Raw genomic sequence first — 27,357 nt, forward strand, 5'->3', positions numbered from 1 at the left:
AAGTTTATGGAGGGGTTGGAATGTCTCCAGCTGGAGGGGAGGTTATCTTGGGGCTGGCATGTCTCTTGTCAGGGAGGGGTTTACCTTATGGTTGGAATGTTTCTGGTCAGAGACGTTGTTTGTGGTTTATGGTCATGCGGACCTTAGCCATTAGGCTGATGCCCTTTGGATTTAGGCGGTTTTTTATCAAGGGGAATTTTAGAATGGCGGTGCTTGTCCAAGATGGCAATGCCCCTGCTCTGTCAATTCAAACCCTATAGTTATAGAAAGGATGAGGAATAGCATGTTCTTTCTGGCTACTTCCTGCTGACAAGGGGATAGAGAGTTTTCTGGTCTCAGATTGCCTGCAGGGGAGTAATGCCATCTGTAGATGTTTTTGGGTAGTTGTCTGTGAAATGACCATGATCTTGTCAGTTAAAAATCTTTGAAAAAGGTTAATTAGGCAGGGTAAGAACATTAGTCTCAGGCACATTATTAGGAGAGGGCCCAGGAATGGGATGACCCATGCTATGATTTTGTTCCCAAACCAAGATTCTATTTGGTTGTTTTGGTATTCCCTTCGATTTTTAGCCCTTTCTTTACGTTTTTCAGCAGCATCTCTTACTAGGCCCGATTGGTTAATACAGAAACAACATTCCTCACCCAATAAGAGGCACAAGCACATGATTGGAAAGGCCCTTGTGTTATTTTCTGTTATAACCATTATTCCTGGGATGAGGATAATAATTAAGCAAAATGCTACAGTAACTGAGATTCTCTGTCTGATGTTCTACCTTTAGGGTGCTAGAGTATATAGTCCTACTGCAAATAGTAGACTGAGTAAAGCAATTTCCACAAGGGTGGTGTAGTAAATAATTTCCGTTAGAAGTTTTAATATTTGGCTTAAAAGGAGAGGTAGCAATGACAAAAAGTCTTTGGTGAGGTAGGGGTGAGACTGAGTAAGATGAGTTCTCAATTACTTATTTTTTATGGTTTTCAGCTTAAGATTTCCTCGTTCTTTACATTGATATTTAGAATGTTCATTTGGGGTGTCAGAGGTTGCTTCCTCAGCTTTCCAGGCTTTGACTTGAGTACAATGTATCCAGGAGTTGATTCCTGTAACAGATACGATCTCAATTACCCTCAGTGCCATGGACTCACTAGACGTGGGGTGAAGGATTCCGGGCACTCTCAGTTATTAGTTGTCAGCACCAGCAGTGAAGAGATTTCCTCCTGTGATGGTCAGGGGGCTTAGAGGCAGTGCCTGCTAAAACAGTTAGTTTTCAGTTCATAGGGCTTTAGGAAAGCACAGCTTATTTTGGAAACTTGTAGCCACAAAAATAGAATTTAATTTAAACTGTAGAAAATAATAAACATTGGAAAACATTAGGCAACACTAGAATTTAACAACACTTGTGCTATAGTTTTTGAGACATAATTTTCTCTCTCCAGGTTCCCATTTTTATTAAAAGACAAATCATGATAGAACTGGTTTGCTTTATTATACTTGGCTTAATTATTTGCATACAGTACAGCAAGAATAATTATTTGTTACATAGGCCTTTTAAATTGGCTTTGTTGGAACTTTGTTCTGTAGAAGGAATCTGAGATAAGACCTTTTTAAAGCCAAGCTCAGACATGGATTTGTACCATCAAATACCTATGAGTTGGGTGAATGCCTCTCCTCTTGAGGTTCCAAGATAACTTGGGGTTCCTGGCCTGTTCAGAAAGTGACATTGTTTACTTACCACAGATCAGAAATGCTGTACAGGGACTGTATACACAGAATATGAGGCCAGTTTCCAGGGGCTTTATTGGCTTCATAAGGCAAGTTTGGTTCCTTAAAGGAAAGCACACCATTCCAGTCAAAGCCTTGGTAAAAATAACCAGTTTTCCCAATTGTGGCCTGTTACAAAAGAAAACAGATTCTTATTGTACTTTTGCAAATAACTATATTGCCATAACTTAGGAATACTCACAGATAATTTCCAATTTCCAGAGAAAATCAGGTAGAGAGAAACAAGTAGGCTCCAAATTTTGTTCAACAAGTATACTCCCAAATGGGAGTATACTAAATTGTTAAAAGCTATCAATAGCTCAAAAGAAAAGTTTCTTTGGCTTTGAAAAGCAAAACAAATGATTAGCTATATTTTAAGCTAAATGTCAAAAAGATCACTCCAGTCTCCTGTTAGTTCACTTCATGCAGTTAATTCCTGTCCTGCTTGATATTGATGAACATTTTAGCTCTTCAAGACTCCTGACCATTCTTCTCTATTCCGATGCCACAATCTCCAAAGTTAACGGAAACCTGCATTCAAGAGCACTTGTTAGAGCTTTATAGCTGATTATAAAACCACCTTTTAAAGAGGACCAAAACTTGACAACAATTGTTTATGGATGACAAAAAGTTTTAGGGTAGCCATAAAGTCATAATTGACAAGGATATCTGTTACCTTTGTGGCACACAGTTATTTAAACATAACAAGTATAATTATTACCGATAACATACACTAAGATATATCAGAATTATAGGAGTCTCCATCTCCTATAACTTTGAAACACATACCAATAGTATATTTATACAAATATAGCCCAAAAAAAACACCATTTTATATTTGACAATGTTTCCTATTATGACTTTATACCAAATAAGCCAAATTTTACCTTTATATTAATGGGCTATTAATGTTAAACTCAATTTTAATAAAACCTTGTAGACACATTTACCCAATTTTAATATTGGACCGTAAGGTAAGATGAACCCTTTTTAACACTTTGTAACTTTTGTTAAAGAGCAGGTTAGGGCTTTAAGTGAAATCTGTTGTGCTCTTACTTTAACGCTCAATTTACAGAAAAACTGGATGATACCCCTTCAACTTTAGCCGATACATTTACATACAGCATTTCCTTTACAATTAACCTTCTAAAACTTTCTTAAACCTTCATTTTTATTTTATTCAACTTAGAAAAATTCTTTAACCTTTTAATCTAGGTAAAAATCCAGATTCTCATGCCTCCTTATATAATACTTTGCCAAAAGTATATGCGGACTGTTTTCTCAGTAGTCTTACATTCATGTTACACTGTTAACTTTTAGCAACCTTTAGTTTTGTTGGTAAGTTTGGGATTTTAATTATGTACTAGGTGTAGAGCCTAGGACCTAGACAGAAGTGCAGGTAAGGTCCAACTCCTTCCAGCGTTTAACTCCATGTGTCCTAGGTCTTACCTAGCTGCAAACCAGCCAAGTTGTACAGCTAACGGCTATAGTGGCATTTTATAAAGCATTCAGGAGGCCTAATCACTTTTAAATTGTGTAACATTTCTTGCATAAATTCCCTTTTATAAAATGTTTCCTGATTTACACAGACAATTCCTGACATGCCTCAACTTTCTGACTTGTAAACATCCCTCTCTTTAAACAACCAGTTAATTTACTTTAGGGTAAGAATTTACCATATAAGATTCTTTTCATATAAATTCTCTTTTTTTATTTTAAAGATAACAGTCCTTTCCCCAAACGAGCTTCCTTCATGTCTGTGGGCTAGGCTGCCTAAGGTCGCAAGATTAGAAGTTAGGGTATTTCACTAAATAGTTCAAGATGTAGCTATCTTTATTAAACCAATATTAATGTTTCATTTATTTAAAAATTACATAAGCAAAGATTATTCTGTTTGGATTGAGTTGTAGTTTTGTAGCCTCTATGCCAAATTTTGACAATTTATAGTATTTGGCAGAGATAAGTGTGAAATTCTTGATCAATAAATGCAAACAAAAACTGTATGCTGGCAACTCTTAAGACATTTCTAATCTTACAGTACCAGTCAGTTTTAAAGATTAAAGTCACGTGAACTGAAAGGTTTCACAGCTTTTACTTTTCCCTTAAAAATATTTGGTTTAAGCACTTATTTTTCTTAGGCCAATTAGTTAGAGCCTTTTTAATAGACATTGCACACATAACACATATATAGCCACACAGACACCCAGAAGAAGATCCAGTAGTTATAAGATTGTTTTTTTCTAATTTCCCAATTGGATTATTGGCCTTCGGATGAGACCCTTTGAGAACAGGGCTAGGAAAACAGTTTCCAGGGCCTAGTAATCAAGTATAACTGGAAGACAAAGGCCGATTTGGGGAGGTACTTATCCACCTCCAATTCCAGGGATTCCATGAGGAAAACAGAGATTTTTCCCAAAATGGGATTTGTGGTGCCTTTTCTGTTTTCCCAAGGAGTCCCAGGCCACCAGAAGTCATTTTAGGGTTCTTCATACATACACCAAGAGTGGCAAGGCAGAGTGGAGAAAAGTAATTCAGTTGACTGGGAAAACGTTTTCCAAGAAAACAAGATTTATGAAGAGAAAAACATAAAGGCCTTTTGAATATACTCATAGCTTCAATCTGCAACAGATCAGACATGGAGAAGGGGACATGAACATGAGCAACGCCTTCAACCCCAGCCGATTCCCAGAAAGGGAGAATGGTGGAGGTGGTTTGAGCAGTTTTTAAATGGGTAACAGGTGGAGAAGTAGGAGTGGAGTTTGGGGCTGAAGGCTTGGGGCCAGGAGGGGCCCCCAGGATGGAGGGTTCAGATGGACGAGGAGAGGATGCAGAGGGATGAGAATACAGAGGGGGCTCATGTGCAGGATCAAAAGGAGTTTTGGAGGAGGGAGAGACCCAGGGAGGGTTTTCATTAAGAAGAAAGATTTCATGAGGGGTGCAAGCTTGACACAGAGAGGGTTGGGATCTAAGGTAGAAGTAGAAGAAAGCCTGAATATAGAAAACCTCTTGCCATTTGCCATTCCTGGTTATAAAGTTGTTAAGGTTCCTGAGAATTTGAAAGGCAAAGGTGCCATTTTTGTGCCATCAGCTGACATTATCTAATTTGTATTGGGGCCAGGTCATATTCCAATAAAAAACTAAATGCCCAAGCCAAACTTGCAAGGTTGTGAAGGGACAGCCCAGGGGGAAGGATGTAGGAATGTGGGATTGTTTGGCACCTATGTGGACTGGTGAGAAGAAGCTGAGGGTGTCTGTTTTTGTTCTAGGCATCCCCAGACAAAGGACAGAGACCTGGAATCCCCTTTCTAAAAAGGACACTCAAACTGAGAAGGAACTGGGCATTCCCAAGATTTTCTCTAGCTTAGCCCCATTGGTCCTCCGAGGACCAGGGCAGCAGAACTTACTTTTCCCAGGTATCACTAGAAAGCCAGGGAGGGCAGATATCACCAGTCAGCTGGATTAGTGTCTGATGTTGGATGTTCTAGCTGGAACTGGCAAAGGGCCTCCAGGACTGGAGCCACATGAGGGAGGGAAGGAGGGACAGAGAGTGAGCGAGTGAGCACTGGAAGAGTGAGAGAGAGAGAGAGAGATAGAGAAGAGAGGATGAGGGAGGAGTAAGGGAGAGAGTGAAATACCTGTTGTGGGTGGTCAGAGGTGGATTCCTGAGACCTGAGGGTTTTGAGGGCTCACTGGAGAGTAACCCCAGCCCGAGTCTCGCAGTCCCCTTCAGGTTAGTTGTCCTCCTCACACAAATTGCTCAAAAAGTGAAGTGAGAGCCAAGACAGGGTGGGTGACCAGAGACTCTCAGGATCCAGCAGGATGAGCAGCTGCTGTCCACTGCTTCCAGGGTTGCAAGAAGCCTCTACCCCCACCACCCATCCCAGGTTTCGGCACCAAATGTAAGAGTTAAAGAAAGAGAAAAGAAACACGAAAAGTAGCTCAACAGTCAAAGACAGGTGTATTTTGGAGAATAAACTTGAGAAGGGCTTCTGGCCAATTTTGGTCAGAAACACTCTCTCTTACAGTCTAAGAGTATTTACTGGGGAGAGAGCTTATTGGAAGCTTGGAATGTTTCTGTGTGGGGGAGAAGTTTACGGAGGGGCTGGAATATCTCTGGTTGGAGAAGAGCTTATCTTGGGACTGACATCTTTCCGGCCGGCAGGGAGGTTACCTTGGGGCTGGCATGTCTCTGGTCGGGGAGGGGTTTCTCTTATGGCTGGAATGTTTCTGGTGGGAGATGTTATTTGTGGTTTATGGTCATGCTGACCTTAGTCATTAGGCTGATGCCCTTTGGATTTAGGTGGTTTTTGATCAAGTGGAACTTTAGAATGGTTGTGCTTGTCCAAGATGGCGATGCTCCTGCTCTGTCAGAAACCAATCCTTCAAGAATATTAAAGGACCACTGTATATCATGTAGTCTTGCTAGAATGTCATATTGCATTGTAAAATAGACATAAAATACTAAAAAGTAAAGAAAATACAAGTAAAGGTTCTGACTGCGATTGTCTATAGGCTTGTAGGGCACCTGGAGTGAGGGTTCTGGAACCCAGGCACGAGAATTGTTAAAATGAGTCTTCAGAAGCAAACCTCTGGTGACTCTTAAAGCAAATCATGGGTCAGCCAACTGTGGTAAAATTAAATTCAGAGTGGATTATCGAGGGGTCCTGACTTGTCTGGATGGCTACATGAATACAGCCCTGGGGCAGGCAGAAGAGTATGTAATGGACAACTGAAGAATAAGCATGGGGCAGCATTTAGCCACAGAAACCATGTGTTCTACATTGGTGCACAGAAGAAAAGGATGTGACAACACCAAGAGAACAATGCTTTTCATACATGGATGTAGTTTTTATGGAACCTTTTTCCATTTTTTGCTTCTTTTGTGATATAATTTGTCCAGGTTTTTATAATAGTTGGTGAGTTTTCGCTGACACGTAAAATAAATGTATATAATTGAGGATTGAATTATGAAGTATTCGTTCACATTTAAGTTTCTCTCATTTTCTTTTACCTTGTGCCAATGTACAGAATGCTAAAATAATTTTTTATAGAAAGACAAACTAAAAGTAAAAATAATTTTAACTTAAAAATAAAGCAAGGCCAGGCATGGTGGCTCATGACTGTAATCTCAGCACTTTGGGAGGCTGAGGCAGGCAGATGACTTGACCCCAAGAGTTCGAGATCACATGGGCAACATGGCAAAACCCCATTGCTACAAAAAATGCAAAAATTATCCAGGCATGCTGAAGTGCGCTTGTAGTCTCAGCTACTCAGGACGCTGAGGTGGGAGGATCACCTGGGCCTGGGTTGTGGTGAGCTGTGATGGTGCCATTGCACTGCAGCCTGGGAAACGGAGTGAGATCCTATCTCAAAAAATAAATAAATAAATAACAATGAAGTGAAATGACAATTTCTTCCTACGCTTCACTCTGAAGACCAGTGTGCTGGAAGGTGGCTTTGCTCAGGGTGTAGGGGGAAAATCCTAATGAATCTGGAGCCACTGATTTTAGATCCTGGTTGTCCACTTATCCATTGTATCATCTCCCCTGAGTTTCTTAGTTTCAGCAAAATAACAGATCTAGGAACCCCCAGGTAGCCGCAACAGGCTAAGATTCCTGACTGAGCTTTGCTCTATCTTGGAACCAAATCTATTTTGGTGAATATACAAAAATCATTGTGCCTTCCAGCAGCCCTAATAGAGGGAGGGCAGGCAGGGAAAAAAGTACAGTTGGTGCTTCCTATACTAACTCTAGGAAGAGGGTCAAGGCTTTGATTTTTATCTTTGAAGAACTTTATTTAGCATTCAAAGCCAAAGCTTGCCCTTTAGTTATGAAAATTTCTCAGTAGCTACTTGTCACCAGTCATTAAAGACTATTAGAAAAGGAGAGGAGAGTGAAATTTTTATTTACTTGCAAATGATCCAGGCTCCAGCATATTTAGAATGCAAACTCAGATTGCCATCCAGTCACTTAGATATGAATTAAACCTTCTGTCTACCAGCTAGTGTATTTGAAGCACCCTCCCCGGGGTAATAGGGTTTTATCTGAGGAGCCCTTTGGGAGAAAAAGGGAAAAGGCCAGGTCCTGAGAATAAAGCTTCTATTGCTATGCTAATGTGCCCTGAGCAGGTGTGAGTGGTAAGTTCTCAGCTCAGGCTTCCTCTCTACCAAGTTTGGGATACTTGTGGGGTGAAACGCCACACTCATGCAGATATAAATATGAATTTGTGCTAAAGATTTTACTTAAACTGGCGAGGTGTAACAATCAAGTCAAAGGAAAAGTTAAAAAAAAAACTAACATATGGAGTACAGGAACATTGAAATTAATGTGCAAAAGGCCCCCCCACCAGATTATTTTACATTAGGAGAGAAAAGTCAATGGAATCTCTACCAGATAGGACAGAATTTACACATCTATAGCCAAGAATTATTTTGCATTGTCATTAGTCTGACGCAATCATAGATTTGTAAAATAGGTCCTAGACAATCAGATAACCCAGAGAGGGGTCCTCTAGAACCTAGGCAATGCATAGATTTTCAATGAAGCACAAATTTGTCCCCATTGCTTAACCCCAGGGGCTAATGTGAAGGGTGCCCACTGGCATTGTGCAGTGCAGGAGCTGGTGGGCCTATTTCATATTCACAGTTCCTCATCTCTCCTCCCGTCATTTCCTTTGGTGTATTTGTTACCAGAAATGGGTCCTGATCCAGACCCCAAGAAAGGATTCTTGGATCTCATGCAAGAAAGTCTCTGGGGACAGTCCACAGAGTAAAGTGAGAGCAAGTTTATTAAAAAAGTAAAGGAATAAAGAGTGGCTACTCCGTAGGCGGAGCGGCCCTGAGGGATGCTGGTTGTCTGTATTTATGGTTATTTCTTGATTATATGCTAAACAAGGGGTGGATTATTCATCAGTTTTCTGGGAAAGCGGGGGGTGGGGGGTGGGGGGGGGGGGGGTGGCAACTCCTGAAACTGAGGGTTCTTTCCTTCACTTTTTAGACCATATAGGGTAACTTCCTGACCTTGTCATGGCATTTATAAACTGTCAAGGTGCTGATAGTGTCTTTTAGCATGCTAATGTATTATAATTAGCACATAATGTGGGACGACCAGAGGTCACTTTCACTGCCATCTTGGTTTTGGTGGGATTTGGCTGGCTTCTTTACCACAAACTGTTTATCAGCAAGGTCTTTGTGACCTGTACCTTGTGCCAACCTTCTGTCTCATCCTGTGACTTAGAATGCCTAACCTCCTGGGAATGCAGCCCAGTAGGTCTCAGCCTCATTTTACCCAGCCCCTATTCATGATGGAGTCACTCTGCCTCAAATGCCTCTGACATCTAGAAGCTCTGGCTTGAAGTGCAGCTCTCAAGCAGAGCACCCACAGAGATGAACTCCTCTAAACTCCCAACATTTATAATATGCTTAGTTCCCTTAGTTCCTACTACTCTTGTGATACCTGGGCAGAGACGGGAGAAGAAGGAAGATGTGTGTCACTCTTTTTATATTTGTATGGATGACCTCTTCTTTTTTGGGTACTATTTGAGGAGGCTGGGTTGAAGAAGAGATTAAAGGAAGGAAAAATAAGTTTCCTTTCCCCTTCATAGTTCTTACTGAGATGGCGCTTTGTAACAAAAGACAGAATAAAAGAAAAACAAGCAGAAGTTTATTAACATGTCTGCTTCATGGGTACATTGGAGATACCCAGGAAGAAATAAGTACTTCTCAAAGATGTTACTTTGAGTTCAGGCTTAAATACCATCCTTATCTGAAACAAAAAAGAAGGGTGTGGGGAAAGCTAGTTGTGGGGAGGTATCCAGAAAAGCGTGGTGTATTAGGCCATTCTCATATTGCTATTTTTAAAAAACCCGACATTGGGTAATTTATAAAGAAAAGAGGTTTAATTGGCTCTAAGTTCCGCAGGCTATATAGGAAGCATGGTGCTGGCATCTGCTCAGTTTCTGAGGAGGCTTCAGGAAACTTCCATTCAGGGTTGAGGCAAAGGGGAAGCAAGCATTTCAGATCGCCTGAGCAGGAGCCAGAGAAGTGCGGAGGTGCCACGCATTTTCCAACCACCGGATCTCATAAGCACTCACTCACTATCACGGGAGTAGTATCATGTAAATGGTGCTAAACCATTCATGAGAAATATACCCCTATAATCCAGTCACCTCCCACTAGACCCCACCTCCAACAATGGAGATTACAATTTAACATGTGATTTTATGGGGACACAGATCCAAACCATTTCACATGGTAAATAAGAAAAAGCCTTTGTTGTACAGATTTGGCAATAAGTTTGTTATGCAGATTTGCCTTCTCTGTTCAGAGTTTCTAGTGATTTAGAGTCATTCTTCTCTTCCTAATATAGAGTAGAAGACAACCTTAAATACGGAGATTTCCATCCTAGCATGGTGGCATGTGCTTGTAGTCCTAGTTACTTGGGAGATGAGAGGATGACTTGATACCAGGAGGTGGTGATCAATCTGGGCAACACAGTAATACCTTGTTTCTAAAAACCACAAAAAGAACAACAACAACAAAACAGTCAACACAAATGGAGATTTCCTTCATAGATGTAAATTTCCTTACAATGGGTAACTTTTACTGTGTCAGAACTTCTCCTGAGTCTGCAGTTTCCTAAAATAATTAGCTCAAAATAATCCTTATGCCAAAGAGGCATATTTTGGAGTGGCATATTCCAGTCTCCAACAAGAGTATGGTGCAAGGTTCAGACTGGGCAACCAGCTGAGATGTGTCTACAGAGCTTTGGGGTGCTTGGCCAGAAACTATGTCCAAATCTTATGCTTTTTAACTACTTTGTTCAGCCAATTTGCAGAGGTAGGGTAGAGAGAGTGTCCAGTAGAGAAAGCAGAAGAGGAAAAGGTCCAAGACTAAAATGAGGGGCTTTGGGAAGGTGTTTCTCTCCATGTAATGTTGAGGATGGTTGAATCCATGCCAACCAAGCTGCAAAGTAAACTTGAATAAAACAATATGCCACAAAATTAGTGCTCTCAAAACCCATCCTGTTGTCGTAAGTTCTATCCATATAGTTTGATTTTCCCAGTCAAGTTAATTTTCAAAACAAAACAACACAAAACAAAGAGAAAACCTCTGCCTCAGCAGAAGAAACATGGGCAGGAGGTGGGTTTATCATCACTATAGGGAAAGCTGAACTTTCCTTCTAAAAGCTCAGTAATTGAGTTTGCTGAAATAAACTCACAAGAGACAGACTGACAGGAGAAAAGGCATACAACAGTATTAATGTGCAAGTGCACAAAAGGCATACAAAGTTTGAACACCTGAAGAAGGCCCAGATGGCTGAAACTTAAATACCCTTTTCATAAGGGAGAGCAAAGTGGGGGATGTAGACAATTTTAGAGGAAGAGTAAATGGTTTTTAGGGGAGATACATGGGCTCAAAGAATAGACAATAGCCTGGGACAACGTTTCTCTGGGCTCTGGGGAAGATGGTGACAAGTTATGGGAAGGTGAGGGGCAGAACTGCACTGCAAGCAAAGGTTGTCTTGTTATGCTGATAAAGTCTCTCAGGTAACAGGCCTCAGAAGAATTGATAAAAGATCGTACAGATGGGCATGGGAACAGCCTTCATGTTCTTCTTCAGTGACTAATCCCCTGACAATGAGATTTCAGACAGGGCTTTGAAGGTAATTGTGTTTCTTTTGATAGTACTGTCCTCAGTCAGATAACTTCCCTAGGGAGAGCTCCTCCTTGTGCTTGGAGGAAGAAAAAAGGAAGGTCAGAGAGACCTTGTTTCTGAGGCGGCTTCTAAGGCCTTCTAATTTCCTTTAATTCAAAGTGCTTAGCATGCAAAAGGACCATGCTTTGGGGTATTGTTTTCTGAGCTTCAACACCACCTTAGTCCAAATAATCAGGCCTGGAATTTAAGCAGAACAGTTCGTTCTTCTAGCTGAGATCCCAAAGAGATGCATTCAGCAGTGACACCACCATTGCAAAATTATAACTGAGACAGTGAAAGAGGTCTGAGCTAACCAACTCAATCTTGTTTCCAACGTCCAAGCTGTCCTTGTTCATTCCAGGATGTAGGCCAAACTTACATTGGGAGGCACTAGTTTATAGTTTGAAACAAAGATGATAAGAGCCCTTTACCCAAACAGAACCCTTCTTGCCTCTGGACTAGACTACCTTTATAGGACTAACCAATTAGCCAAAAGATTGGAAATTTTGGCTTAGGCATCATGCAATTGGAGGCTACAAGATTCTGACCCTCCCCAAATTGCTCCTGGGAATAACATCACTATTGGAAAATGTTAGATCAGTGCTTGAGATATTTTGCAGACCCTGAAATTGATGGACCAGTTGGCACCACCCAGACTGACAAACTGGCTCATCTGATTTTGTGCCTCCCCGCCCCCCAACAAGGAACTGACTCAACAGAAGAGCGCAGCTTGACTCCGTATGATTTCATTTCCAACACAACCAATCAGCACTCCTGACCACTGGCCCCCAACCCACCAAATTATCCTTACAAACTCTGATCCTTGAATGCTCAGGAAGACTGATTTTAGTAATAATAATTCAGTCTCCTGCACAGCCAGCTCTGTGTGAATAACTCTTTCTCTATTGCAGCTCTCCTGTCTTGATAAATTGGCTCTGTCTAGGCAGCAGGCAAGGTGAACCCACTGGGCTGTTACTGTAGCCTCCACCTAATAGAATTCTAATTCGGAGACTCTTAGAAAGAATGAAGCCTTTCAGCGATCAGCATGGGAAGCATTTTGCTTAGCTTATCTCACCTAGGAACCATGCTCCACATAGTGTTTCATCCAGTTCCATCTTCATTAATTGAGCATATGGGGACCCACTTGGAATGAAGAGTCAGTATAAAGATTAACTTGAAGACATCTGAGATTCAACACGCACAGAAAGGAGCCTTCTTGAAGCATTCCTTATCTGACTAAAAGCAGGAACCTCTGGTACATGAGATTGCCATAAATTCTCTCTTTAGGGCAGGTCTTTGGGAAACAGACTAAGAGCTAACCTGCCACAGATTCCCTCTCCCAGGGAGTTTCATGACCATGAAGAAGACAGAAAGACCACTTATCACAAACTTTCTTATCTTTAATTTGTTCACCTAAAAATCCATCTATCATTCCTAAAGACACTTATTTGTTCTTCGCATAGATGCCTTTTCTTCCATCTTCCTTTTCTCTAGTAACAGAAGTACATAAGCCCCACATTCTTACCACTTCTTTGATTTACTGAGCACTCCTGCATGTATGCCCATTATATGAACAAATAAACTTGTTCTTCTGTTCATCTTTTTTTTATATATATTTTTTTCAGTTTAATTTGCAGGTCTCCTAAGGAACACAGAAAAAGTTTTTCCTCCTCTACAAACTCCTGCTGTGTTAATTTGAACTAGGCATAGTGCCATGTACAGGGGTTGAGGTGTGGGGAACATAACCCACAAATATCAATGAAATATAATCTTTGCCCTTTAGGGGTAAATGGGAACTTCTTATTGGTAGAAACTGTTCTTTGCACTAGTAATGACCCATTTCAAAGGGTCATCCTTTCAGATCCTGTTTGAAGGTCTTAAATGCTCTTTTGAATTTGGGCTGGGGAGACAAGTGGTATGAAATACAATGGAGACACAGGATGTTAGGTCAAACATGAGAAACATGGTGCAGAGCTTTACCAGCTGTATGAGCCATGAAGTGCCCCAAGAACTTGGACAGCCCAGAAGTCTGTCATTAATCTTCCCCATTTAAGGAAGAGCTCTTGGCTTATGTTAGCATATTTGAGTTTCCCTGTAAACTGGATTAAACTCCTTTCAGAGGTGTTACAGAGCAGGGGTCCCCAACTGGTACCAGTCTGTGGCCTGTTAGAAACTAGACCACAGAGGGGAGGTGAGCGGTGGGTGAGTGAGTGTTACTGCCTGAGCTCTGCCTCCTGTCGGATCAGCTCGGGCATTAGATTCTGATAGGAGCATGAATTGTGCAAGTGTGGAATGTAGGTTGTGCACTCCTTATGAGATGGAACAGTTTCATGTTGAAACTGTCCCCTCCCCATCTATGGAAAAGTTATCTTCCATGAAACCAGCCTCTGGTACCAAAAATGTTGGGGACCTCTGTTGTAGAGCACATAGAAAGAACCATCAACATCTTTGCTAGAATGTATACAGCTTCTGAAGGCAAGGGAAAAAAATACATTTTCCTCTCTCCTTCTAGGTTCAATGACTAAAGCCCATAAATCAAACTGATGAAAGACAGATTAACACGAAAGAGAGAGAGAGAGAGAGAAAAAAAGTTCTAATTGTATATGTATGCAGCAGAGAAAAGAAATGTGACTCCCAATCACAGAAAAAAAAAAATGTGGCTCAAGGAGGCAGCCAGATGACTGAGATTCATACACCCTCTTATTAAGCAAAGGAAAAGGGGCTTGGGGCTTCTGTATGGGGAAGACAAGTTACAGGAAGGTGAGGGGAGGAAATTTATAGTAAATAAGGATTGCCTTGTTATGCAGATAAGAGTGTCTCAGTGATAAGAGTTGTCTCCTGAGTAGCTTTCTTCCTGGTATGGAGGCACTTTTACAAATGAAAATTTCCTTATTAAATGTAAATTTTCTTTTCAAAAGGGAAAATTTATTCTTTAGTTTTAGGCAGTTAGAGGAAATTAGAGCTCTTCCTCCATCTGCTGGTTCTCAATTGCCTTTAGCTCAAAATAATCCTCATGCCAAAGTGGCATATATTTTGGGCGGGGGGGTGGTAACATATTTAGTACCCTTCATATCCAAGCAAATCTAGACTCAGGTTAGAACATTTTCTCAAACGATGATGCATTTGGCTGACTAGTTGGCTAGACTGGGCAACAGATTTAAGAGTGTTTGAGAAAAGGTCACTGCTCATTATGGCCTCAGCTATCCTGACACACCTACCTCATGCTCCTTTTTAATTTCATACTGCTAATTTCCATTTAAACACTGCCTCTTCTTAGGGCTTATTAGAATTAGTTGTCTCCGGGCATTACATATTCAGCGTTTTGTCTGTGTTCAAAATTTCAGCTAAAGAGAAATTATCCAAATTGCATAAGACATGATGGCATTCATTCTTTTAACAGCCTTATCTCACTAGTTTTGTGTTTTGCAGAGGAGAAGGCAGCTAGATTCCCTTCCTTTCATGTAATAAAACATACAGAATAATAGGTCTTACAGCAAACCGGAAGCAAAATTATAATGAAGACAAATATTTGAGAATGCATCCAAGAAATTTTTGGGAAAAAGGTGTGCCCTGGGAAAACAGATTCCAATCAACACAAATTAATTTCTTAGGAAAAAATTGTTAATATTTCCCTCCTTCTTTATTTCAGCATTGGCATTTTGATTATGGGATTCAATTCGTGCCACAGAATGAGGGCATGGCTTGATCCTGTCCAATGCAAGTCTTGTTTGGGATGAAAAATAAAATAAGGTGTCCATACCTTAATGGATGAGAAATGAATACGTTCTTCTGGTGCAGGTACCATGTCTTATTCATCTTTATGCCTCCTGAAATGACAAGCCCAGTCACCTGTGCATGGTAGATGATTGATAAAAGTTTACTGAACTGAATTACTGAAGACAAATGAATCTTGGGATGTGATGTGTGCTCTTAATCTTTTGAGGCTATTGTCAAGGACAAGCATGAGTCTTTTCTGGGAATGTGTATTCCTTCTTATTTTTAACTGTGTACCTGAAGGTTTATACATGGTTAATTAATCAGCATGGCGTAAAATCCAAGGAAATAGCTCATTTACATTCTGCTTTATTTAAATTAGACCTAGGGAGATCTTACTCAGCTTACTTCATTATTAATAAATAATGAATCTATTCAGGAAGGAGATGTCAGTACTGGGGTGAGGGAGGGCTAGCTGCAACCAGGTAGACTACTAACATTTTAGTGAGGGCTGAGTACTACAAACACTGTGTATGAGCAATTTGTGGAGTAAGTTTTAAATATAGCCTTGTCTTAGAGTCAAGGAATGACCAGATCAGTGATTGGTTGTTTCTATGTCTCATACCCAGAGTCTAGTTTTCCCCTTGTTAAAGTTATGACCAGTAAACAACTGTGCTTTCTGCAAAACTGGGAAAGCACTTGCAATGGTCAGGCTTGAGTGTTGTATGTAGCAAAGCAAAGTTGGCGGGTGCAGAATGAAAGATAGTGGTCACTTCTCCACTCAGGATTTATTTTCATTGTTTTTAGCTGAGAAAATAAATGTGGAGATTTTTCAGACAAACATGGTTTCTTGAAAATGCAGGTAATTGCTCCCATTGGTGTGCTCTGAAAGCACGGCGATACTTGCTGGGATAGATCACAAGCTGACATTACATTTCCAGGCTGGAGAGCTGGCCTTTATCAGAGCCTCAGAGGAAAAGGAGGCTGAGATTGAATGAGGCTGCAAAAGAGCTGACTGCTGAGACCATCACTTTTGCATATAAATTTTAGATCCTTTAATAACAAGAAATGGTCTGGGTGCATTAAAATTCCACATTAGGCACTGGCTGGCTGTAGACATCCAGGCAAGTGTAGGGGAGAAAAAGATAATTTTCTTTCTACCCATTCTGAGTTCTTAGCCAGGGCACACTGTAACAAAAGATGGCTTAACAAGAGAAAAACACATAGAAGTTTATTAACATGTCTGCGTCGTATATACATGAGAGTTACCCAGGGAAAAATGAGTAAATTCCAAAGAGATGGCTTTGAGTTCAGACATAAATACCATCTTGAACTGAAACAAAGAAGGGTGTGGGAAAGGCAGGTTATGGGGAAGTAACCAGGAAAAGCCTGGCAAACCAGGGTGAGGTTTATTATGCAGATTTGTCAGTGCTGTCTCCATTGTTACATCTCTAGTGAGTTAGACTGGTACAGAGAGGAGATACTTTTACAAATGGAGATTTCCTTCATAGATGTAAATTTTCTTTATGTAATTTCTGCTCTGTTTTCAGAGTTTCTCCTATGTCTGCATTTTCTCAAAATAATCAGCTCTAAATAATTCTTATGCCAAAGAGGCATATTATGGGGTGGCATATTCTGTTCTCCTACATGCTCCTTGCATCCCTTAAAGGGTTTTTTCGTGGGGGGTGTTAAATTGTCCTACTATTTAAAAGCATCTACCCTTAGTTATATAGTTCTCATGTGTAAATCTTAAGAGTGCAATTTAGGGCAGGCATGGTGGTTTATGTCTGTAGTCCCAGCACTTTGGGAGGCTGAGGTGGGAGGATTGCTTGAGCCTGGGAGTTCGAGACCAGCCTGAGCAACACAGCAAGACCTCCATCTATACCATACACACACACAAAATAGAATTGTTAATGCAAATTAATAATCTGATGAAAATCTTCCCACTTCTTTTTGGAATGCCAGAGCAGTGAGTCACTAGAAAGTCTTCCAGGGAGGGGAAGTGGCTGCATCCGTGAGCTCGTCACTTATTGGCATACCAGTTATCTCTGCCCTGCAGAGAGCCAAGGCATCCTTCAGACAGGAAATAGGATCTTAGTGGGTGGCCGCCAAGAGTGCACAGACTTTGAAGCAGGAAAAGACAGTCTCTAGAGCAACGTGGAAAGGATCCAGGTAAGGGCGCTTCCGTCGTCAGGGCCACAGTGGCACCAAGGGGATGCAGCAGAGGGGCTGACTTAGAAGAAGACTAGTTTCTTCCAATGCCACCCCATCCCATCACCCACGTCCTAAATGGTTTTGTGGAAGTGAATTGCTTAATTTCCCATCTTTTAGCCTCTAAAACATATTTTTCTCCCTCAAGTATTTGTTTTCAGGCAAAAGCAAGCCTCCAAAAGCCCCTTGGTTCTTCGCTGTCTCACCCCTTCCGCCTTGTACACCAGACTGCCAGCAAGCAAGCGGGGAAGTGGAGAACAGCTGGGATCCTCCAGTGAAAAGGTGGCTCAGTGCGAGAGATGTCAAGAGGCTGGGATTGGCGCCCATCGGGAGGCACAGAGCTCTCTCACTCACGCTTCCTGGGAAATGAAGGAGAAATAATAGGCAGCCCACATTTGCAGCCAGCCAGCCTGGGTGGTATTCCGTGAAGTGAAGTACTCATAAATCCCTTCTGGGGCCAGAGCTGGTTTGACAAGCTGCGGGGTTTGGGTGGTCTGCCTGCTCTTTGGGAGCGGCCTTGGGAAGCTGAAGAAATTCAAACAGAACCTCAGGCCCTTTACAGACTCCCTTCTACACTTGGTTGCTGATTAAGAACATTATGTGGCATTTAAAATGGCACAATTATCTTCCTTTGGTGGTTCCGAGCTAAAAGTAGACTCCTATCAGCCCGTGACTGACGACAAGAAGGCTCTTCATCCCTGTTTTCGAAATAAACATGGGTATAATCTGAATGTGTCAACTACTTATTTCCTAAGGGAGTCTAATGGATAATTTTTAAAATCTAACTTGGACGTATTCATAATAAGCATCATCCATTTTGCTAAGTTCTTTCCTAAGGCAAATAAATACAGTATTGCAATTGCTTTCTTTGTTCTTGTCAGAATGTTTCAGGTTTAGATTTCTCACCCCAGGGAAAGAAGAATGTGTGTACAAGTACATTTGGCAAAATTGGTTTGCAAATGTAGAGGAATATGCTTCTGAATAGAGTTTCCCTCCCATATTTTCTTATGCTATGGGTTGGAAAGGCTATGTTTCCGTATTTGCCAAATGTAAACACAAACAGGCAAACAAACAAACACCATTTTTTTAAAAAAAGTTAAAACAACAAGAAGGCCAGAAGCAATCTGATTTCAGTAATATTTTCAATAAATTAATGGCCTGTATATGTGTCAACAGACACTTGGAAAAGATCAGGCCAACAGATGGGCACAAATAAAGCCACAGGAAAACTGGGAAGGATGATAAATATTATCTGCAGGACATTTTTATCCCCCTTGTTAATTAACTATCCTGCTTTTCTTACAACAGCTATGCTTATTTTCCTTTTTACTACAAAATTGTTTTATTTCATATTGCTTTCTTTCAAGCTTTCTCATATTTCCCTCCTGTGGGTTTTTTTTTTTTTTTTCTTTTTTTTTTCTCTATCCCAAATCTGCTTCAATTTTCCATCCTGTGTTCTCTCTCGCATCTCCTTCAAGGAGGTTTTTGCAGGGAGAAAGCAAGGACATTTCCTTTGCCTCTTGTCAGCTTCTTAACAATTTTCTTGCTATTAATGTCTAACAACTTTCCAGCCCCAGGGAATACACATACCTTCTTTTTCTATAAATTCTTGTGTGCTGTTCTCACTGCCCATCGTTGAAAATGCAACATGGCATTATTGATCTTACTCTCACTCTCTTTTTTTCCCTCTGGAAGAATTCCACAGATGAATTGGTTCTGCCCTGTATCTTTGAATGGTTTTTATTTTCTAATATCCAGTGTGTCGGCCTGGCAGAGACATTTAGTTGAAAGAACACGGGGCTCTGGAAACAGCCAGTCCTTGGTTCATATTCTAGTGTTGTCACTTATTAACCGAGTAATATTGGCTAAGTTCTTTTGTCCCTTTGAGCTAGTGTCTTCACTCCAATACCTATTCCAACCATCTGAGTTTGCTAATGGGTCTCAGGGAGATGTAAACCATATATCACTTGGCACCTCATTTCCTTTCTCTGATAGCAGAAAGTGGGAAGGTCATGACCAGTCCAGGGGCCTCTGAGTCAATCATGATTTTTCCTTCTGCAAAGTGTAATACCTTCCTCTCTTCATGTCATAGAAAAAAAAACCACAGTTGGTGAGTCAAAGAAGACCTTTCTGGTTTTTGAATAGCTTGGACTAGGTACAATTCTTGTAAAGGATTCTTCTTTGGCCAGAGAAGCCCAGATCCGAGGTCCCATGGTCCAGGAGGCATCTGGTATACCTCTCTTGGTATGCCTACTGTTCCATTTTATTGACATCTCTCATCAGAGTGGTAGAGAATAGGAGATGATGCTGGAATTCTCCTTTCTGAGTATCAGTCTAGCATTGGCGGAGGGTCAAAAACTATAATAAAACTCTCTAAGGATTTGACTAATTTGAATAACTCAGATCTGAGCCAACTATCATCTCCTTGGAGAAGGCTTCCCTGACCATATGATCAAAAATACTTCCCCCAGTCACCCTCCAGTCACCAGTCATCAATGTGCTTTATCCTCATCCCAGCACTCACCACTATCTGCAATGACTTGCTCATTTATATGTGTACTTGTTTATGTTTCTTGTTTGTTCTCTCCACTGAAACAAACTCTATGACAGCTGGATATCTACTCTTATTTTCTTTTCTAAGCCTCATTGCTTAGAAGAGTGTATGACAAAAGTAGGCCCCCAATAAATACTTGTTAAATAAATAATTAGACTCTAGATCTCACTAATGTTGGAAATGACCCCAGTATCTATAAAGGAATGAATATAGCAAAAGATACAGTTCTGGCTGGGCTCAGCTAATCTCACCTGGTTCATCTACCGGGCTGGGCGTGTATGACAGGACAGAGCTTCTTTTATACATTTGAACTGTATCCTAGTTGAACACACTGATATATCCATAATGAAGTGACTATTCAAGAAGCACCAGGCAGTGATTGCAGTTTTATTTATTTCATGGAGCAGGAATCACCACAGTTGATCATGCCTCCCTCCTTTTTGAAAACACTTTCTTTCCTGTGTTCTCTCTTGAGTTTATCAGCACCGGCACCCCACTTCAGTGTCCACCATTGGTTCCCGTCATCTCCCCAACCTTGACTCTCTTCTCATCTCTGTCATCACTCATTCTCTAGGTGACCGTTTTAGTCACATGGCCTTGTTAGGGGTCAGAAGTGCATACCCCCAAATGTGGTGCTTTTACATGCTAAACTGAGGAAGCCTCGTGGTCTCTCTAATATCTCCCTGCTCCTGACATCTCTCCCCAAATCTTTATCTGCCTAAGATCTAGACCCTCCAAAAGGAACAATTGTTTTTTCTTCCCCTCTCTGTAATACCAAGAGTGTAATCACACCTGAACAGAACCTTTTCCAAGAAAATGTACAAGTTTATCTCTGTTCCCTGAGCCACTCATCCTCCCTAGTAATCTCCTCAACAGAATCACTCTTCCCTCCCCTCCTGTAACCTGCTCCACCAGGATGGTGTGTAAGTTTCTGAACGCTGTTGAGGGGTGGGCAATCCCTCGGTGGTTCTCCCCATGTATATACACTAAATAAATTCATTTGCCTTTTCTCCAATTAACCAGTCTTTTATGAGTTGATTTTTCAGTAAACCTTCAGAGGGTGAAGGAGAGGTTTCCCCTTGGCCCCTACAGCCTCAGATGCCTTCCCATTCTGACAATCATGACATTATATATTTAGCCTAGTCACATATTTCCAGGATGTGTGACATCCCCATTTGGATGTTGAGGTTGATTGCACGATGTCCACAGCCTTTGCCGTGTGACTCTGCATTCCCTCTCACTGAGAGGCAGGATCTACTCTTCCTGCCACCCCTGTGGAATCTGGGCTTAGTCTGTCACTTGCTTGACAGGATGAAGCCAAATTCAATGTATTGTAGGGAAAGGAAATATCTTTTCCTCACCTATCACTGTGTTCATGACTGAGGCCCCTATAACAAAACACAGATTAAAAAGACAAAAGCAAAAACGTGTGTTTAGTATAAGTTTTGTGTGAGTTGGGAGCCTTCTGAAGAAACAGTTAAACGTGTATTTTTATGCTTCGGTGTAGGAAGAGTGGACAGTCATGGAGAAATGTGACTGGAGGACAAAAGGGTGTGATCTGCTAGTACTAAACTGGGAGGAGCTTAGCGAGGCTTGTACATTCTGATTTTTCTCTGTGTCCCTGTGTCTTCAGAGAAACGGATGTTTTCTTTTCTCTGGGTATATGAAAGGTATCTCTTGAATGAGGGTCTTATGATCTGCTTCAGAATAGAAGGGCAGGAGGAGGTCAGAGAGTGACCTTCCTAGGTTTTATGACCTGCTTTAGGGGAGAAGAGTGAGGGAGGAATGAGAGTGATCTTCCTGCTTCTGCTGTTTTCTCAAATGCCGAGGTGCCATATTTTGAGGTAGGATATTCTGAACCCCATCAGTGTGCATATACTAAGCCTAGTCCTCAAGAATACTTGTGTATTTCCACTTACTGTCTCTTGTACTTCTGCTACTACCATGAGAAGCACAAGGTTAGCTAACCCTCTGGCCCTGAGAGGAGAATGAGAAGGCAGGGTGCGGTGGCACATGCCTGTAATCCCAGCTACTCGGGAGGCTGAGACAGGAGAATCACTGGAACCCAGGAGGCGGAGGTTGCGATGAGCTGAGATTGCGCCATTGCACTCCAGCCTGGTCAACAAGAGCGAAACTCCGTCTCAAAAAAAGAAAAAAAAAGGATAGGATGAGAAATTTGCAGCAGAGCTTCCTAAGGAACTTCAGTCAAGCCCTGTTAGAGTGGATCACAAATCCAGCAGAGATTGGCTGAGCCAAGCCCGAAGCAGCTGACTCTCATTTAACCCCCAGACTCATGAACTATAAGAATTATAGCTTTAACCCATTGAGTTTTTAAAAAATTAATTTTAGATTTCATTTGCATAGTATAAATTGCATACATTTAAAAGGTTCAGTGAGTTTTGACAGTGTATACATTGGTGATCTCAAATACTTGGCATTGTCAGTCTTTCAAATTTTAACCATTCTCATGGAGTAGGTAGGGGTATCTCATTGTAGTTTTTTTTTGCTTTGTTTGTTTGTTTGTTTGAGACAGAGTCTTACTCTGTCACCCAGACTGGAGTGCAGTGGTGAGATTTCGGCTCACTGCAACCTTTGCCTCCTGGGCTCAAGCTATCTTCCCACCTCAGCCTCCCAAGTAACTGGGACTACAGGTGCTTGCCACCATGCCCAGCTAATTTTTTTTGATAGAGATGGGGTTTCGCCATGTTGTCCAGGCTGGTCTCAAACTCCTGGGCTCAAGCAATCCACCCACTTATATCTTTAGCCTAGACACCCCAATGTGCTGGGATCATAGGTGTGAACTGCTGCACGTAGCCCTCATTGTAGTTTTAATTCATTTCCCTGAGGACTAATAATGTTGAATACCTTTTCATGTGCCTATTGGCCATTTGTCTATCCTTTTTTTGTGACTGTTGAAATCTTTTGCTCCTTTTAAAATTATCTTCATGTTCTTGAATTCTTAGAGCTTTTTATAGATTCTAGGTACAGGTTATTTGTTAGATATATGTGTTGTGAATTTTTTCTACTATTTTGTGGCTTACCATTTTGAATTCTGAATTCTCAACAACACTTATTGTTTTTTCTTTTATGCATTGTGCTTTTTGTGTCTTATATGCTATTGAGTTTTGAGGTGGTTTGTGACTCAGCATTAACTAGCTGAGACAGAAATCTAATAGATATTTCAAAAACAATGTTTCCAAAACTGACCCTTCCACCCCTCTAACCTGCTTGTCCAACAGGTGACCTCATCTCCAAAAGTGTAATCCATTCTTTCAGTTATCAGGCAAAAAAACTTTATTCTCTTCTTCCTGCCCCACTCTACATGTAATCATCAGCAAATCCTGTTGGAATTCCTTGCAAAGTATACCCATAACTCCATAACTTGACCATCTGTCACCATCTCAACCACTATCACGCTGGTCCAAGCTGCCATGGTCTCTGCCTTAAGTTTTTGTAATCATCTCTGAACTGACATCCCTCTTTTTGATTGTTGCATCACGATCTATTTTCAATATGGAAGCTAGAATGATGCTTCTAAGATTTTAAGTCTAATTATGACTCTCATCTGCTCAAAATCTTCCAGGGTTTTCTTTATTCAGGTTAAAACTCAAAATCCTTGTAATAACTCACAACACCCTGCACAGTCTTTCTCCACCTCTACTCTCTCTGGTATCACTTATGACCACTCTCTTTAGCTGTCACACACTGCTCATGCCCTCCTGGACTTCTTGCTGCCCCTTCAATATTCTAAGCAAATATCTTCTCAAGGCCTTTGCGTCTGATGCTCCTGTATCTGTAATAGTTTCCTCCCACATAGTTGTGTCCACAAATTCCTTTATTTTCCTCAGGTCTCTACCTACCACTTTGACATCTGACATTACATGCTTTATTCTTATTTTTTCCTACCACCTGATTTTTATACATTTGTTTGATATTTGTTTCTCTTCACCTCTTTTCCCTGTACCCTGCCAAATCTTTAGAATGTAGGTCTCACCAGGGCAGGGATGTTATTTTGTTACCGGTGGATCCTCTGGGCTTGAAAATTATAAGCTTTTTGAGAGTAAAGTGTTAGACTATTAACCTGTATATAATAAATGACTTAAAGTTTAAAATGAAATTTATAATTTTTGATAAATAGAAAAAGTCTGAATACTCTCTACAAGTGGAGAATATGTTTAAAATGTTGATGTTCTCAGCTGGGCACAGTGGCTTACATCTGTAATCCCAGCACTTTGAGTGGCTGTGGCAGAAGATCCCTTGAGGCCAGGAGTTCAAGACCAGCCTAAGCAACATAGTGAGACCCCCCCATCCCTATTTTAAAAATATTATAAATAAATAAAACATTGATGTTCTTAAATAGTCCACTTACCTTCTAACACTTCTCCTATATTTCTGCTATTGTTTACACCTTAACTTCCCAAAAGTTGCCTATATGCATAGTTTCCACTCCAATTAATTAATCAACTGAAAGACTCCTCTTGCCATAAGGGTCAAGGAATTTTCCAAGGTTGAGGACAAGGGTCAAGATTACAAGGGTACAGTGAGTTGGAATCACTTCTTTTGAAATTTTTCTCATAACAAAGTGGACTGGAGAAAAGAAAGGAAGATGAATAGCTTTGACAGATTTCTGCTGGATTTTCTGAATTTCTCATGTTTGCTCTAGATAGTTTTTATTTTGTGCTTGGGTGAATCTGCTGTTTCCTTCCTCATATGTGTATTTTAGTTCAGAGTTTGTTTTTCTTTTTTTAAGCACTCTTATGCTAACAGATGTTTTTAATATATCATGTCTTGGTTTTGTTTCCAAGAGGTGATGTGCTACAGTTTATCACTGAGGTCCTGAGATGGTCCATACTCTAAGCTTTGTGTCTACTGTGGGGGCAAAGGGAAAACTTCCCCCTTGCTCTCTGAAGAGTCATTGAAAATCAACTGACAAAAGGCAGATTGATAGGGAAAAAAATCCATACACACTTATTAATGTGGGAGGCATGGGGAGGAAATCACTTCCCTAGTGGGGTACAGAAGCTTATATACCTTTTTCCTTAGGGGAGGGAAGAGATGTGAGATGAAGACAATTCTTTTGAGGACCAGTACCTCATTGTTCAGGAGAATGACTGGACCAGGGACACAGAAATGAACTTGTAAATGATTCTTTTTGGAATTCGAATGAACTTGAGAAGCAGGCATTATCTTGTGAAAAAGTCTATTCAGGTGTGCTTGCATTTTTCAGTCTTCTTTTTTAATGAGATTTCAGGGAGGGGATATATCTTAGTCTGTTTGTGTTGCTATAAAGAAATACTTGAGGCTGGGTAATTTATAAAGAAAACAGGTGTATTTGGCTCATGGTTTTGTAGGCTGTAGAAAAAGCATGGTGCCAGCGTCTGCTCCTGGTGAGGGCCCCAGGAAGCTTCCTCTCATGGCAGAGGGGAAGGGAAGCCAGCATCACATAGTGGGAAGAAGGAAGCAAGAGAGAGAGACAGGGGGTGTCAGGGAGTTCCCATGGGAGCTAAGAGTAAGAACTCACTTACTGTGAGGATGGCACCAAGCCCTTCATGAAGAATCCACCCCGAGATCCAAACACTTCCCACTAGGTCCCACCTCCAACATTGGTGATCAGGTTTCAACATGAGATTTGGAGGGGACGGACATCCAAACCGTATCAGGATAGAAGGCAGTTGTGCCTTTGTTAAGAAGCTTTCGTGGTCAGATAAGGAAATTCCAGACAGAGTTGCTTCCTGTACTTGGCAGAGAAAGGAACAAGACTAGGTTAGAAGGGCCTTGGTTCTGAGGCCTTTCAATTTTTAAAAGCACTCACCATACTCAAGAGCCATACTTTCATTTTTTGCACCCCAACACTACGTAGCTCCCCAATGGGAAACTGAGGGGACACACATTGATTTCCAGGAGTGTTAGCTAATGAAGACAGAAAGAGGCGCTATGTCTGCCAGATTGGAGGATGAAGGAATAGAAAACTTAAATTGACTTAATAATGAACCAATGATCTCACACTAGGAGAAGTCTAGAGGTAGGGTGGGCCTCAGGATCCACATCTCTGTGACGCTTTTGCCTCTGCTCTCTTCTGAGTGTTGGTCTCATTCTCAGGTTGGCATCAAGATGGCTTGTAATTCTAGGCATCATATTTGGACATAACTGCATCCAGAGGAAAAAGGACCATTCCCTCCAAACTTCCACTGTCTTTTTCCAGGAAGTGAAGAAACATTTCCCACATGCCTTTCCCACCCCTGCCCCCAAGCAGATTTCACATTTTATATCAACAGACAGAAGTGCATCATATGCCTATCCAGTCTTAAACTGGTGAGGGGCCTGGGACCCCCATGATCGCCTTAGACTTCTCAGAGTCTCACCCTGGAGGTCACATTGGGGTCATCTTCCTTTAAGCCACGCAGAGGGGTACATAACTGAACAAAAGTAAGGTTTTGTTCAGTAGGAAGAAGACAGAGATTAGAGTAAAAGCAGATACAACTAACTGTATCTGCTACAGATGCCCGTCCAGATCCTACCACATTTTTTACATAAATGGAAAGTAAAAGTGAAAGTGGATCCATGTGGACATCAGTTGATGGTTGGCTTTAATCCATCAGAGGAGGACACACTAGGTTAGAGGTGAAAATAATCTGTTTCTGCAAGTTTGGAATATGTAAACTCAAAAACATCCATGTAAAAGTATCAATAAAATCTTACTTTGCATAAAGATTAAAATGATGTTAATCTGGGCCGGGTGCGGTGGCTCACACCTGTAATCCCAGCACTTTGGGAGGCCGAGGTGAGCTGATCACTTGAGGTCAGGAGTTCAAGACCAGCCTGGCCAACATGGTGAAACCCTGTCTCTACTAAAAATACAACAAATTAGCTGGGCGTGTTAGCACGTGCCTGTAGTCTCAGCTACTTGGGAGGCTGAGGCATGAGAATCACTTGAACCAAAGAGGTGGAGATTGCAGTGAGCAGAGATCATGCCACTGTACTCTAGCCTGCGCAATAGAGCCAGACTCTGTCTCAAAAAACAAAAAAAAAAAAAAAAAAAGAGAGAGATGTTAATCCACCAGGTTAAAACAAATTATCAAGAGTCATGTAATTTTTTTAAAGCTGATGGGCAGAGTGAATACTGTAGTCTTTGCTTATACTTTTGCAACATGATCATTTTAGCTGGTAAACAGATAAACCAACCGGGTTTTGCAAGATTCAATAAACCATGCTGTTGTTTGCATTTTGGGACTTCTGCGAGTGATTTTAGTTACTATTATGCTATTGTTTTAGCATTCACGGTTATTATTATGCAAAGTATTTTTACAACTAATAACGATGTCATTCAAATGTTCACAAAATAGGGATGCAAGTGTTTACATTGAAAAATGTTCCCCTGGCCAGGCGCGGTGGCTCAAGCCTGTAATCCCAGCACTTTGGGAGGCCGAG

At 41.1% G+C, this 27,357-nt stretch overlaps 1 protein-coding gene and 1 pseudogene across 1 annotated transcript in view; both read left to right on the plus strand.

The window, feature by feature from the left end:
- The window catches only part of RNF152 (ring finger protein 152), a 327,325-nt gene that overhangs the window by 279,934 nt on the left and 20,034 nt on the right, over positions 1-27,357 (plus strand). The window lies entirely within an intron of this gene.
- LOC111546849 lies at positions 6,324-6,563 on the plus strand (annotated as a pseudogene).

This window comes from Piliocolobus tephrosceles, chromosome 18 (genome assembly GCF_002776525.5).
Source record: "Piliocolobus tephrosceles isolate RC106 chromosome 18, ASM277652v3, whole genome shotgun sequence".
Classification (NCBI taxonomy): domain Eukaryota; kingdom Metazoa; phylum Chordata; class Mammalia; order Primates; family Cercopithecidae; genus Piliocolobus; species Piliocolobus tephrosceles.